Genomic DNA, 15,839 nt, shown 5'->3' with positions numbered 1-15,839 from the left:
TTTTCATGACAATATTAGCTAATAGGATAAAGAAAATATTACCTAATCTAATATATAATGATCAGACATTCTTCAAAGAAAAATGCAAGATATTATTAAATTACTATCATTAATAGACATAGCCTGCAAATACAAAACAACTAACTATTATCAGCATAGACATAGAAAAGACTTTTGATTCTATTAGTTGGTCTTATGTACAAAGAATTCTGATGGTTGTGAATTCTCCTCAGATTTTGTCAACTTATTAATGAAAATTTATATTGGGGCACAAGCTTATGTGAAAATCGGATGATGTCTATCCTCATCACTAGAAATACTCAAGGAAATAGACAAGGTTGTCCTTTGTCACCATTATTGTTTGCTCTTTCAATGGAACCTTTTGCTACATATATCAGAAGCAAGCAAAATATAAAAGGCTTTCAAATTAATAAGGACTATTGTCCTAAGATACAATTATTTGCTGATGATATGTTAACGTTGGGTAATATTGATGGTTCTTTGCATGATGTTATAAATACCTTAAGCAAGTGTGAAAGAATTTCAGGGCTTAAATTTAATAATAATAAATGCAAAACATTACTAATTAACAAAAAGATTAACAAAAACTTAAGAGAGAATAACCTGTTTAATTGGGAGAATGATGTATTAGAATATTTGGGTGTCAGTATAAAGAGTACATGGTGTCTGTTAAACTAAACTACAATAATTTAATAACCACCATTAGTAAACTAATCAAAAGATGGAATAAAATGTTCTTCACAATGGAGGATAAGCTCTATTTAATTAAAATGATAATTTTACCTAAAATGTTGTTTTATATACAGTCATTGATACTACTCCCTCCCAAAAACATATTTAAAAAATTTGATTTCATGCTACTTCAATTTTTATGGTTCCTCTTAAAACGTAGGATTGCATATAAATGGCACATTAGAGCTTGGAACAGTAATGGTATAGCATTCCCTAGCATAGATCTTTATTCCAAATCAGTTATAATTAATGTAATATTACATTGGATCACACCTACCTATATATCTGGCTGGAAAACAATACATGAGCTTCATATAACTGATGTCAGAACTATAGAAAATCAATTTAAGGAACAGTATGGAATAAGTAGCGTTCATTGGCTTTTATGTGAATTTTGTTTATTTAATAAGAAGTTTGATCATTCTTCTTATGGCATTAATCAAATATTTAATAACTTAAAAATATAACTGATTGTAATTATAACACTAAATAATTTATATTTCTTATATTCCTTATAGCATACTCCCCTGATTGCCTAGATTCTTTCAACATCAATTTGATGCAAAAATTAAAGGAAAATAACTTGATATTCTGGCATCAGTTTATTGAAAATGAGTATTAAACCACTAAACTCTTTTTTATGTAGTTTTTATAATAGTCAAGACAGTTGGTTGTTTATACACTCATTACGGCAGTTTATAGAAAACAAAATGAGAGTATCAATCAATCTCAAGACTGAATTTATACCTAGTTTGATTCAGCTTTTTATTAGCTGTCTTGAAAAGACAGAGTATCAAAAATTAAGTATCTCACCTATCTATAAGATACTAAGAGAAGACACTCTAATGTTTGACTCAGATTTTTGGAATTACTATGTAAAGATTAATGGAGAACAAATATCTGATGAATCCAAAAAATTGTTATTGAGTTCTATGTATGGTAACTCTTTTTCATGATATTGGAGATTGTATACATGGAAATTTATGAATAGGAGTTTCTATACGCCACATAAGATAAATCTTATACTCAAAAATAGTGAAAGTAAATGTTGGAAATGTGATGAATTACTAGAGGCCATCTGGGTTCACATGCTCATTGAATGTCGAAATGTTGCTCAATACTGGAAAGACTTCAGATATTTTGTAAATGCTTTATGATATGATAACTGTCATATTTCTAACTCACTAATCTTATTCAATACCTAATGTAATACCTAAATCCTATACCTAATGTAATACCTAAATCTCAGATTCAGTTACTCTGGTCAGTTCTTGCAAATTGCCAGAAAAGTTATTACTTTCAACTGGAAAAGTAAACAAGATTTGATGTTTAAAGATTTTATTAATTTAACAAAAGTTGTTTGTAAAAAAAGAACTGCAAAACATTTGTTATAGAGCTCATAACATTACTCATAAAAAATAGCATGGCAAAAATTGGAAAACCTTTTGAACAAATTCTGATAACTTCTCATGGATAAAATGATTGTTTATCATGGATGAATGTAAATATTGTAAATAGCTTTGTTATTGTTTTATTGTATTTGTTATATGTACATTTGTGTATGTTTATAATGAAAACAAAATAAAATGTTTTTGAAAAAAAAAGAGTAATATTGTCATTACTGGATATTTCAATTAATACACTACTGACTGGGATAACTACAGAATCAAGAATGGGGATGAAAAATGTTTAGTTTATTTTGGGATACTGTTAAAAGTAATTTCTTAAATATCACTGGGGACAAAAGTATGCTTGGCATTATTCTAATTAATGTTACAGTAGTTTATTTTGTTCACACTTACTATCAAGGTAGTTTTCAGTTATTTTTTTTTTATACACTCCTAAGCATTAAAATAAGATGATCCCTTCTACTCCCACCCACTTTATGCCAGTTAAGCATTATTTCTACATCTCTTTGAAAAATCATATTGAGGCTGTCTTCCCAGTCCTTAGCTATATTTACTCATAACCCTTCACATTAATGCATTCCCAACACATATGCAGGTTTGCTAAATTATGTTCTCCACATCTACATCATCTACCCTCAACATGTTCCCTACCTTCATTAGTTTATGTGGAATGCATTATCACATGAACATATTATACTTTGCCAGTCTCATGTAGGTTCCAGCTTATCCACATTTGCCACCTTTAAAATGGTTTCACCCCATTCCCTTTCCTGCCACTTTCTACCTTCCTTAACCTCCCAAGGTTTCCATAGCACTTTCATAGGTTCATAGGTGTGTACTAGGCTGATGGCCCTAGGGCCTTTACAAGCTTAGCCATAGGATTACTCTGGCATCATGCCACCCAACCTTAGTTCCCAGTGCCTCTGTTGAGTAGAGCCACTGGAGTTATTCCCGGGGTGAATTTTCTATTTCCCATCCACTCATCAAGATTTCTCTTGAAGAGAGTCAGTGAGGTGCTTCTTGACATGTATGGAAAGTCTATTCCATAGCATGGGCAGTTTCTGGGTTATGAACCGGTCCCTCCAGTATGTTCTGTTGATTGTGGCAATGAAGTTGAGGACTCTGGAGTGTGTGGTGCAGAGGGATTGGGATTTCTTTCGATGTAGCATTTCTAGCAGAGCAGGGTCAGACATGGCTTTGCAAGTCAAGCAGAGATCGCCTCTAAGTAGGCGATATGAGACGGAGAATAGTTGGAGTTTTTTGGGTCTGTCTTAAGGCCTAGGATCCTCTTTGTGAGGTACTTTTGTGGCCTCTCCAGTTGTTGCAGGTGTCTAGTGAAGTACATGCCAAATGGGGTATTGTACTCGATGATTGGCCTAATGAGGGAAGAGTAGAGGGAGACAATGGTCTCTTTCTTCCTGGATGCAAAACCCTTAGTAATGAGATGTGCCACATAGGACTTTCTGACCAAAGTGGCAATGTGGTGATCAAAAGAGAGGTTGCTATCAACCTGTGTTCCCAGATCTCTTATAACGCCTTTTGTGTTCAGTGGACTACGATCAATGTGGTAATTCATGGGAACTGGGTTTTTCCCAAAGGGGATAATGACACATTTTTTGGCATTGAGCTTAAGGCCATGGTTCTGACACCAGTCGTTGGTCTCAGTGAAGCCATTCTGTAGGATGTCAACATCACTTGAGGACTTAATAATAGCTCCCAACATGCAATCATCTGCGAACATTGTCAGCCAGAGTCCCTTCTCATTGGCCCGGACTTCAGAGAAGTAAATACCAAACAGGAGAGGACCCAAGACCAAACCCTGTGGGACTCCACTAGTGACTAGTCAGCTGTCTGACTTGGAGTCAGCTACTTTCACACTGTGGGTTCTATCTGTGAGCCAGTCTGCAACCCACCTAGTGATATAGTGGTTGATGCCTAGCTTAGTGAGTTTTTCTATTATTCCTGAATGGGGAATGGTATCATAGGCCTTGGCCAGATCAAGGTAGGCTGTATGAACCACCTTGCCTTCATCCACAGCTCTGGTGACTGACTCAAAGAAGTCAACTAAGTTGAGCAGGCATTATCTACCCTTTACAAAACCAAACTGTGTGGAATCCATAGTTTGGAGATTCCCTATATCCTTGTTTATTAGGTCCATGATGATGTGTTCCTTAGCTTTGCATATCAGACGTCAGGCTAATAGGGCGATAGTTCCCAGGGTCTGTAGTCGCTCCTCCATTGTGGAGAGGGATGACTGTAGCAGTGCATCATTCGGTAGGGACAAAGCCTGAGGTGAGGCTGTGATTAAACAGAGCACACAGGTGAGGTGCCAGTTCACTCTGTAGTTCATGTAGAACACAGCCATGGATATTGTCAGGTCCCATAGAAGCTGTATTCTTGATCTTGGACAGTGCTGTTTTAACCTGTGCAGCAGTAATACTGGGTGCCCGGCAATCTACTGGTATTGTGGCTGGTCCTTTGGGGGGAGGGGTACAGTTGGCACTGAATCTTTCGGCCAGTATATTGGCAATATCTGTTGGCTCAGTATAGGAGGAACCATTGTGCAGTAATGCAGAGCAAATCTGAGTATTGCCGTGGAGATTCTTTACATAACTATAAAAGGTGTTGTGGTTGTCTTTACTATCTGCTGCAATTCTGTTTTCATAGCTAGCTTTAGAGTATTTGATGAGGAATCTCAGATTTTTGTTGAGGCTGATAAGGGAGTTTTTCCAATCTTGGGACTTCACCTTATTTCACATCTGTTTTCTCCTTCTATTGTAGACTTTATTTATGGCAGAGGACCATCAGATTGGCTTCATTTTATTTGGAGGAGAGTGTCTTGGTTCTATTGGGTATGGTGAGATCCATGCATTTGTGCATGTGTTTGTACAGTGCATTGGTGTATGACTCAGTGGTCATTCAACTATTCTCCATTTGCATGGGTGCCATGAAGTTAACCACCTCTGTTTTTAGGAGCCCACAGTTAGCTTTGGAGAAGTTTTTTATGGTGGTTACCTTTCCAAGGGGGGTGGTAGGGATGTGGATTTCCAAGGTGATTAGTTTGTGGTCAGATCTAACCTGGGAGGAACTGACTATTGGTGTAGAGCAACGGTCACCCATGTTAGTAATGACCAGGTCAAGGATGTTGCTATCTCTAGTGGAGGTAAGAATGAGCTGGTCCAGGGCACTAGAATTAATGAACTCCAGGAAAAGTTGGGCAAGTGTATTGGTACATGATAATAGAAAAAAAAGAGCTAAGACAAACCACCACAGCTGAATAAAGTATCATGCATGACCACTTAATGATGCATAGGAAACACACTTTATTAGAGAGCTCCACAAAGTAATCGCTTTCACAATCTCAATAATTGCTTCATCAGACTACATTCAAACAAAAATGCACTCACTTATAAATACATTTCAATCAACAATCAATCAATCATACAATTAGACAATAATGAAATGACTAAACAAGAATAGAAACACTCTCTGTAAAAACTTTATAAGGACTATAAAAAATTTATAAAAACTACTAAAAAACGTAAAAGTGTATGTTAATATTTCAAGCTCCTTGCTTTAAGGAAAGGCTTAAGCGAAACCACTTCATTAATACCACGTGATCTATGTGCATTCAACCTAAGAATCCACCTTTGTTCTGCAACTTCAGTGTGATTCTTAATATCACCCCCTCTCATGCCTTCATGCAAGATCTCCAGGACAAAGAATTTAAAGAAATGTGAGCTACCTTTATCCTCTATGTGTTTAAACAAAGCACTTACTACCTTTTGGTTAACAATATCTCTGCAATGCTCTTGTATGTGTTCTTTGAGCATATGATTTGTTTTCCCCACATAATAAGCATTGCAGGACATGCAGAATGCAAAATATAGTATATGTCTAGTTCTACAATCAGCATAATGTGCCACTTCTATCTCAAGATGTGGATCTGAATAGGTGTATTTAATACAGAAATGTACTTATCTGCGGGCCGTACAATTCCTACACATATATGTACCCTTCCTGTGTGAAGTTTTGCCTTGTAGATTTTGTCTCTCCCTATAGCATAGCTGGCATTTAAGGCTCTTTTTATTCTTAAAGGCAAAATTAGGGGTATCATCCAACAACCCATCAAGATCTTCTATAGCTTTCAAAATATTCCAATTAAATCTAAAAACCTCACAAAAGGTACCAATATCACCACTGTATGCAATTGGAAATCTGAGTTTGTTGTAATCTCTATTGTGCTCCTGCGCTGTATGACCTATTCTCTCAGAGAAGAATGGTCTACCTCTAGAGGTTCTCTCAGCCTTTAGTTCTGATACATATTTATCAAATATCTTTTTAGAGTAACCTCTTTGCATAAAGTCATTCCCTAATTTGTACATCTCAGGTCATTCACACCCACGTGTACAATGACTGAGTCATATTTGTACCTGTTGTTGAGGGACCTGAGTGCATGCATTATATGGTGGATCCTGGCACCTGACAGGCAGCAGACTGTTACTTTCTCTTTCGACCTAGTGAGTGGGATATCAGTGTGCTTCACTATCGAGTCACCTATGAGTAGTGTGTTGGTCATGATGTTTTACATTAGGGGCTTTGGTTGAGTGGCACACTGTTTAGGAGAGTTATGTGTCTCGTGATTAGTGTTGTGTTGTTGTGGTTGAGTGCATTTCTGCCTTGGAGGTCTCTGCTGTTTGGGTAGATTTTTATTGAGAGCCTCCACGAAAGTGGGTGCGTGGTTTGTGTTTTTATGTGAAGGCAGTGCTGGTGTATGTTCTGGAGGGCTATGTGTTCCATGTGGTGTGGTACAAGTGTTGACCTTTTCCTCTTGACCAGCTATTCCAGTCTTGGCTGGAGAGTGCGTGGCTTCCAGTTTGGATATATAAGTGCATCTCTCGCAAGTCTGAGTGTTGGGAAGTAAGAGGAGTGGGTTGTCGGTGTACATGAGGCAGTTGCTACATTGCCTCAGGATGCCCAAGCTCACCAGGTTAATAGGAGAAAGCACAGGGAACTGACCTTTAGACATGCCTGGAGGGATGAATATTAATAATAAGTACTGGATCTGTTTCCTTGTAGAATGTTTAGTGCTGGTAGCACTTTTGTGTGCTGCAATAATTGCTACAAGAAGTCTGGTAAAGTGCTAGACTAATAAGCTAGTAAAACTGCAGAAGAGGAGAGAACTAGTAGATCTAAGGGAAAAATTGAAGAGCAGACTTTGGCACTGCTCATATGCTTACAAACAGTCCTGTATACATCCAGGCTGTATCTGGACTAGACTAATTACAGGAAAGGTGGGAAACAATCGCAAACATGGGCTTTTAAACCAGAAAGTTGAGAGATGGAAGAACTGCCCAAACGGCCAATAAACTGCAATTTCTGGGTCAGAAACCACTCCTCTTGTGGTAGATAGGCTACCTAGTACTTACCACTACCACTGATAAGCTAGAAGGCTTCCCTCCAATACAGAGAAGCTTGGGGGCTCAGAAGCTTACATACAGTTCTGGATACAGCAAATATGTATCTGGACTAGACTAGTTACAGGAATGGCGGGAAAAGTGCAAACACAGGCTTTTAAATCAGAAAGTTGAAAAGAGATGGAAAAACTGCCCAAATGGCCAATAAACTACAATTTCTGGGCCAGAAACTACTCCTCTTGTGGTTGATAGGCTACCAAGTGCTTACCACTCCCACGGACAAGCTAGAAGATTTCTCTCCAACATAGAAAGGGTTGAGGGGCTCAGAAGCTTACAAACAGTCCTGTATACAGCAAATCTGTATCTGGATTAGACTAGTTACAGGAAAGGTGGGAAACAAGTGCAAATGCAGGCTTTTAAACCAGAAAGTTGAAAGAGATGGAAATAAAACTGCACAAATGGCCAATAAACCACAATTTCTGAGCCAGAAATCACTCCTCTTGTGGTAGATAGGCTACCTAGTGCTTACCACTCCCACTTATAGGTTCATAAGTTGGTACTAGGCTATTGGCCCTAAGACCTATACCAGCCTAGCCAGAAAAAATCCTGGCTATTCCTTCCCACAGTGTTTACTTCCCTGGACTTCCCTGACAAGCTAGAAGGCTTCCATCCAACACAGAAAGGCTTGGGGTGTTCAGAAGCTTACAAACAGTCTTGGATGCAGCAAATCTGTATCTGGACTAGACTAGTTACAGGAGAAGTGGGAAACAAGCTCAAACGCAGGCTTTTAAACCAGAAACTTTGAAAGAGATGGAAAAACTGCCCAAATGGAAATAACTACTGTCTTCTTGTCCCATCATGCATTTGCATATCATTACCTCTTTACTCCTCTTCCAGGTTTCCCATATATTTATCAAGAGGCCCCTTGTAGTGTAAGAATCTGTAATGTATTGCCATCCCTCAAAGTGTTTCACAGAGATATCTCTGATTTTTATAGAAACACTATTTCAAATCCTTCCTACAGTTCCATAGCTGCCTTTATTTTTCAGTCTTACCACTCTGTCCTATCTGTGTGTAGTTGCCCCCTACCAGTCATCACAAATATCCTGAACCCATCTACTGCCAAACTGCTAGAGCTCCCTCAATCAGACCTTACAACCGTACCCTTTTTTGGAGGAATGTATCTATTTTCAGGCTGGATTTTCCCCTTCAATTGACTTAACTGTTTTTGATGGTAGTTTCTTGTTTCAGTTTTGATTTACCACTTCAAATGATTTTCTGAATCCCTCTCCCTTTCACATACAATTCTGAAGCTGTTTAGCAAACAGAAAATCAGACTGCATGACCAACATACTAATGGTCTAATAATTAAAGAAAGACGACCACTATGTTACAGCTCCCTTTTACAAAAACAAAAATAAAGGACTTTGTGATGTACAGTTTTGAAATATCATTCATTAACGTATATGGATTTTATATAGTCCAGGGACTTCATTAACATGCATGTATATGGTGAGCTAAGCCTACATGTTTCATAGGTTCATAGGTTCATATGTAGGTACTAGGCTATCTGCCCGAAGGCATTTATAAGCCTAGCCGGAATGTGTTGGCTTTCTCCGCCCCCTTAGACTAGTTCTCTGTGCCTCTGTCCAGCAGAGCCATTGAAGTGATCCCTGGGGTAAACTTTCTGTTTGCCATCCACTCCTCAAGGTTTCTCATTCAGGTTAGAGAGATGAGCAGTAGAACTTAATGAATATGCAAGCCACTAAGCACCCCCTACACGTTAAGCAGCAACTCTTCAAGTTAAATTAACCTGATAGCAGCTACATTGAGGTACAGAGAGGCCTGAGCACACAATATAAACAACAGGTTGTAAATGCACCCAAACCCAGTAGATGATCACATACAGATGGTACAATATAAAGCAAGGGCAACTTGAGTGCATAATTAAAAGGCAGGGGAAGATTAAGAAGTAACGTGTAATTATATATAAGTAGTTAAATGTACAAACACTACTAATTAACAGTTAGTGATAAACATATAAGACGTCCTGCCCACTTAGGGATATGTCTATGTAATAACAAGCAAATGCTGGCAAAATGATGCGAGAGGGGCACAGCTACAGTGTAACAAAGGGAGTAAATGAGAAACTTGTAAAATGAATTTAAACTGCATGGGTGAGATAACATTTGGCAAGGAAAATAGATACATTTGGGTATATTGCATATACTGCAGGTAGAGCACATCAGGGGTGTAGCCAGAAAGTTATATGTTGTAACAAACATTATGATGTTGCTCCCACCACCCACCTATCATGTAAAACAGTGGTATTCACCTTTCAAACTGTTGCCCTGTACACTTCAGAAAGGGACTTTTTATTGTGATTTTTTTGACACTTGTTACCATAGAAAGGTTATTTTAAAGTTAAACTTGTGTTAGCAAAGCATGCGTTGAAAAAATGTATATTATACAATAATTTAGGAAATTATAAAATATGCTGTAAGATTTCCACTATACACTTTCGAAGACATGCTCAGAAAAAATGTTGTATTCACATGAGTATATTGAGAATGCCTAGCTACACCTGTGTTCCAGATATATGCACCTCCTCTGCCATTGTGATATATACTATGCGAGTAATCAAAGGAAACATGACTGATGTAGGAACATATATACAGGTTAAAGAACTGTAATCCTTTCATTGCCCTATATGATCGAAGGAAACAATACTGATTTTGTTATGGGAGTGTACACACCTTTAACAATGTGGAAATACTGAGAAGAATCATGGACACCTGTGAAATCATTCCCATAATACTATTAATTCATGAAAAAATGTGTGGCAGCAACCCACATACTGAGAATGGTACAAAATGTGACTGCTCATACATGGTCTGTATGTATGTATGTACTGCAATCCAGAAGGACATGACACATATACAGAACTGCTGCTTTCAATTAGCATATCAACAGAAGAGTGCTCTGCTGTCCAAACTTACAGTTGTCTAACTATAGCAGATGTAAAATGTATGTACTCGCAAACTCAGTGCTATGGCCATGTGACATATACTAACATGCAAATAAATCAAGGTAAAACTCATGTATACTCAGTCCCTTGACAACTGGGTTGTGCGTGTAAGAATGTCAGCATGTGTATCACTATGCATAGGATGTATGTATGTGTATAACACAAATGGGTAGGTATCCCAGACAGGACTTAGGCCTGTCAAAATTAAATGCCAGCGTTATTGTATAATGTCATCAGCTACAGGGGAAATGTATCAAATATCAGGGTGTAATTAACCGAATATGATGCATTTGTGGGAATTTAATCATGTATATCGTTTATGTCCATCCTGTTGGAGATGCCACACCATACATGCTGAAATAAAAAAGTTTATTAAAGTACACAGGTCTATATTACATTGTCGAACTTGTATAAGTTCGAACATTGTAATAGCGAACCCAAAAGTCCGAAATCCAAAAATAGCGAAGCCACGGCACATCGATTTTTTTCCCAGAGAAAAAAATCGATGGGCCATTTTTGGGGCTTTGCTATTTCCTCCACTGTAGTGCGATCTCAGAGTTGGTATATTTAAGTAGGAGGGTGTGGGGGCACAGACCCCACTTTAGGAGGGTGTGGGGGCAAAGCCCCCCACTTTAGTTTAAGATTAAGGTTTAGTTTTTCCCTGGGAAAAAAAAATCGCTGTTCTGTGTTTTCGTTATTATTGAGTTTCAGAGTTTAGGATTCGATATTACAATGTTTGAACTTATGTTAGCTCAACGTTGTGATATAGATCCAAAGTACACATATGAAGGCAGTATAGCATCATGTTGTACCTGAGGCCTGAAGTGAGCCTTGTTAAACATATGAGTAATACCTGTTTGACAGCACAGTAACAGAAATCACACCCACAGTGAAACATTAGTGTGTATTAATAAGTGACTTGTTAAAGATTTACATTGCACAGACACAATCTGTGTGGTGGCCTGAGACAAATATTATCTTCTGTGCGTAAGACAATAACTCCACTGCACAGATGTTGGCAAAGCCAGCCTTCCAGAGGCTAATTCTATTTCATTTTGACAAAGAAGAACAAATGACAACTGTCTCATAAAATTGAGTATGTAATGCTCTTTGTGCCAAATGGCAAGCATTTACTACATCATTATACTAGGCATGCTCACAAGGAAGTGCAGCAGTGACTACAATAATGTCTACCAACATAGAACCACAAAAAAGTATCATCACACAGGCCTTCTCACACTTTGTGACAATTTTGCAGCATGGCACACATCAAGAAATTATGAATAACGCATCTTTTCCTTTAAAGTCCTATATCGTGATCAAATAATACAGTTTATACATACATCTTTGCATTAGGTCATGCAATTCAGATCAGTATTTTTGGGAAAGTAAATAATGCCTGTGAGCATTCTCTGACATACTCAGCAGTTACATCTTGTCAGACACGAACACATGCCTGTGATCAGACCACAAAGAGAGAGAGATGTATTAACCATTGATGTCATGGAAAGAAGCATTATCTCTTGATTTATGTAGAACACACTTGAAGGGATTATATCACTATTCTACTGGAATGGTTATGGCTCCTGTACATGAAGTCTGAGGCTTAAAAAAGTAACCTTTTTACTGTGCCATATCTTCAGTCTTTGGCTAAACCACTCCTGTCTGTCACAATTGTCTGAGAGACATACTTTACCAAGTTCAACTCCCTGCCTGTCATGTTCCACCCATTACAGAGCTGTGTATTAACAGCTTCTGCTACAGATCATAATAGAGGGGGTCTCAAAGAACACAATTCAAGGTATGAAGTAAAAAATGCTTACAATGGACATTTATCCAATACAAGTCAGTCCGATGGATCAAAATAATGTAGCAATGCTAATGTTCACACAAGTATGATTTGGCCATATCACTAATTGTTAGGTAGGCCACTCTTGTCTCTTCATATTGTTTTGCACATATACATTCCCAGATTTGAACCAGTGGCTATCAGAGTGCACATGCTACAGGAGGAAATTCTCACCACAAGCATCATAGAACACCTATCTGATTGGCATTAAATCCCCATCGTGTTGAATGGACTTTGTTAGAACTAAAAGGGACAGAAATTGGTGCAATGTTGTAGCTGTCATGTCACTATACTCACAATATATTGTCATATTCTGGACTTGAACACATGCCTATGTAAGTCCACAATCTTCAGAAAATTGTATTAACCATAAATGCCATAGGCAAAGTTTTAATATAACTGTGAGACAGTACATATTTGAAGGCATGACATCATCATTTTGGTGTAAACCACTTTCCTTGGCTAAATGTAATGGAGGAGCCCTCTCCCACTGCAATTGCACACATTACAATTATGTTGGATATCATTCATACCTAGCTCTGGAGTCAAACATACTCATACTACTCAGTCACTATGGGTTTTGAACACTTACATATCTAAGAACACAAGCTACAGGATATTGTAATGACTGCACATGCCACGGTGAAATTCTTTCTGCAAATGTGAGACAGGGTATATCTGAAATCATGACATCCTCATAGTGCTGCAAAGCATATGTGTATTTTAACTTGATTGAATGAGCGGCATGATTTGTGTCTGTCTTAAAATCTTGCATGGTGGTAGGTGTACCAAACCACATGTGTTACATAATCCAGTCATCCCTGTCACTGTAATAGCACAAATGTGCAAAATACTTAAAGAATACCAGATTCAATCCCATGCCTTATTAATTCCATAAACTAGAGAACATTGTATCATTTCCTGAGGTCACAGGAGAAGGCTTACTACTATGGTAAGATAAATTACATTTCAATAAATGGGGCTATTAGTTTTTAACAAAGCAGTTGTTTGGGCTAAAATGGACAGAAAGTAATGGAAGAGCCCTCTTCAGCTATACATCTACACATCAGATCTGTAGGTAATGGCATTCTTACCTACATGTACATTATGACACACACACACACACACACACACACACACACACACACACACACACACACACACACACACACTGATACAACTGAGTCTATGGATTAATATCTGGATTCAAACTGAGTATCCATCTAAAGGACACTGCATGAATTCCAAGTGCAACACAAGAAGTTTGTTTACAGCTGTGAAACTGTGCACATTTGAAAGGATGGCACTACCATTGTTTTGTTAGGGAAATGTATTTGTTAAAAGAGACTAAAACTGGTGGAAGAGCCCACTCGAAAGCTATAGGTACAGCATCACAACCACACACTCATGCCTGGATTCAGCCCACCTACCTATTTAATTACACAAGCTAGAGAACACAGTATCAACTGCAAGCACCGCAGGAGAAGTCTTAATATAAGTTTGAGATAGAGCACTTTAGAAAGTATAACAGCATCAGTGTGTACAAGAGCAACTAGTTGTGCTAAAAGGGGGAGAAATTAATGGGGGTGTCCAGTGTAAATGTCACTCCTGAGTGGAAGTGTACACATTGGATCTGTTGCTGAAGCCATATCTACATAAGTCTAGAGACAAATACAATCATACTAGTGCCATATGATTGGAATCAAATGCCTATCTATCTAATCACACAATCTAGAGAACACAATATCAACCACATGACATTAGAAAGGATGACATCATCTGAATGTAGCAGAACAATTGCTTGTGCTAAAAGAGGAAGCCATTTCCCAGTGTAAATATCAATCTTGAGTACAACTGTACACATCAGCTCTGTTTTTGAATCCATACACACACACACACACACACACACACACACACACACACACACACACACACACACACACACACACACACACTCTCCTACTAGTTCTACATGTGTCAATGAAGAAATCTAATTCCAACACTGAGAAAGAGCACACTGGAAAGGCTGACCTCATCAGTTTGTTGCACAGAAGATAGTTTAGTTAAAAGTGGAAGAATCATAAATGTTTCTCCTGAGTAGAAGCATGCACATCAGATCTGTTGTTGAAGTCACTCCTACCTACCAGTAGACACACACTCATACTAGTTCCATACTGTTGGATTTAAACCACTCACCTGTCTAGTTACACAATCTAGAGAATACAGTTTCAACCACAAGCACCACAGTAGAAGTCTTAATGTTAGTGTGAGATAGAGCACATTAGAAAGGATTACAGCATCAGTGTGTATCAGAACAACTGTTTAAATATTTCAGTGTCTATCTCAGTTGTGACACAGAAACACTCAGGCTAGTTAGTCACTGCTGTATTCAAACACCTACCTAAGTGCATAATCAAGAAAAAGAAGTTATGTACCTACCATAATGTTCTATGTTACCTATCCCATGATGCCTGGCGCTAGATACACAGATCTCATTTGGTAAGTCTAACTGCCAATGTAAAAAGGAAATAATTCTATCCTATAATATATAAAGCCTACCAGTGAGGCTACTAGGCAGAGAGGAACAGCCAGAGAAGACTCAGCCAGTGAAAAACCATAAAGAACTCTTCTTGGTCCACTAGGATAAAGACAACTAACATGGGACAGTGCCCCTAGCACCTAAAAACCTGGGTGGCTCATCGGAACAAACTCTTCACAACCATGGAACCAAAATCATCTCTGCTCCTGGAGACCACATCCACTTTATAATGTGAAAGGAAAGTATGTGGGTTGGCCCACATAGCAGATGCACAAATAGATTCCATGGGCAACCTAGCCTGAAAGGCTGCAGAAGTGGCTAAAGCTCTGGTGGAGTGACCTTTTGGTTTGACAGGCAACTGTTTGTTCTTCAGTTGATAGATAAATGTGATAATCATAGTCAACCATCTAGATAAGGTTACTTTTGAGACTGGAAGGCTTTGTTTAGAACATCTAATTGATGTAATTTATATTCTGCCCTGTTGGAGTGGTTGGGAAAAAAACACAGGAAGGTCTATGGACTGATTCAAGTTACTTTCTGAAGAAACCTTAGGAAGGAAGGAAGGAAGGGTTAGTCCTGAAAGTAACCCTGTCATTGTGGAACACTAGGTACAAGAGGATGGGTACAAAGAGCCTGAAGTTCTGAAACTCTTCTGCCTGAAGTAATAGCTACCAGAAAGAGGGTTTTCCAAGATAAAAACTTCAAGGAACAGGATGCTGCAGGTTCGAAGGGGGGCAAAATTAGGGAAGCTAAAATCAAATTTAGATCCCACAGAGGAGGAGGATCTCTCACCGGGGGCCTGAGCAAATGCTTTACATAGCTTATGAGACATGATATTATTTTC

Source organism: Protopterus annectens, chromosome 1.part0 (assembly GCF_019279795.1).
Source record: "Protopterus annectens isolate FY-2018-M chromosome 1.part0, PAN1.0, whole genome shotgun sequence".
Lineage (NCBI taxonomy): Eukaryota > Metazoa > Chordata > Ceratodontiformes > Protopteridae > Protopterus > Protopterus annectens.
This window is presented reverse-complemented; position numbering follows the sequence as displayed.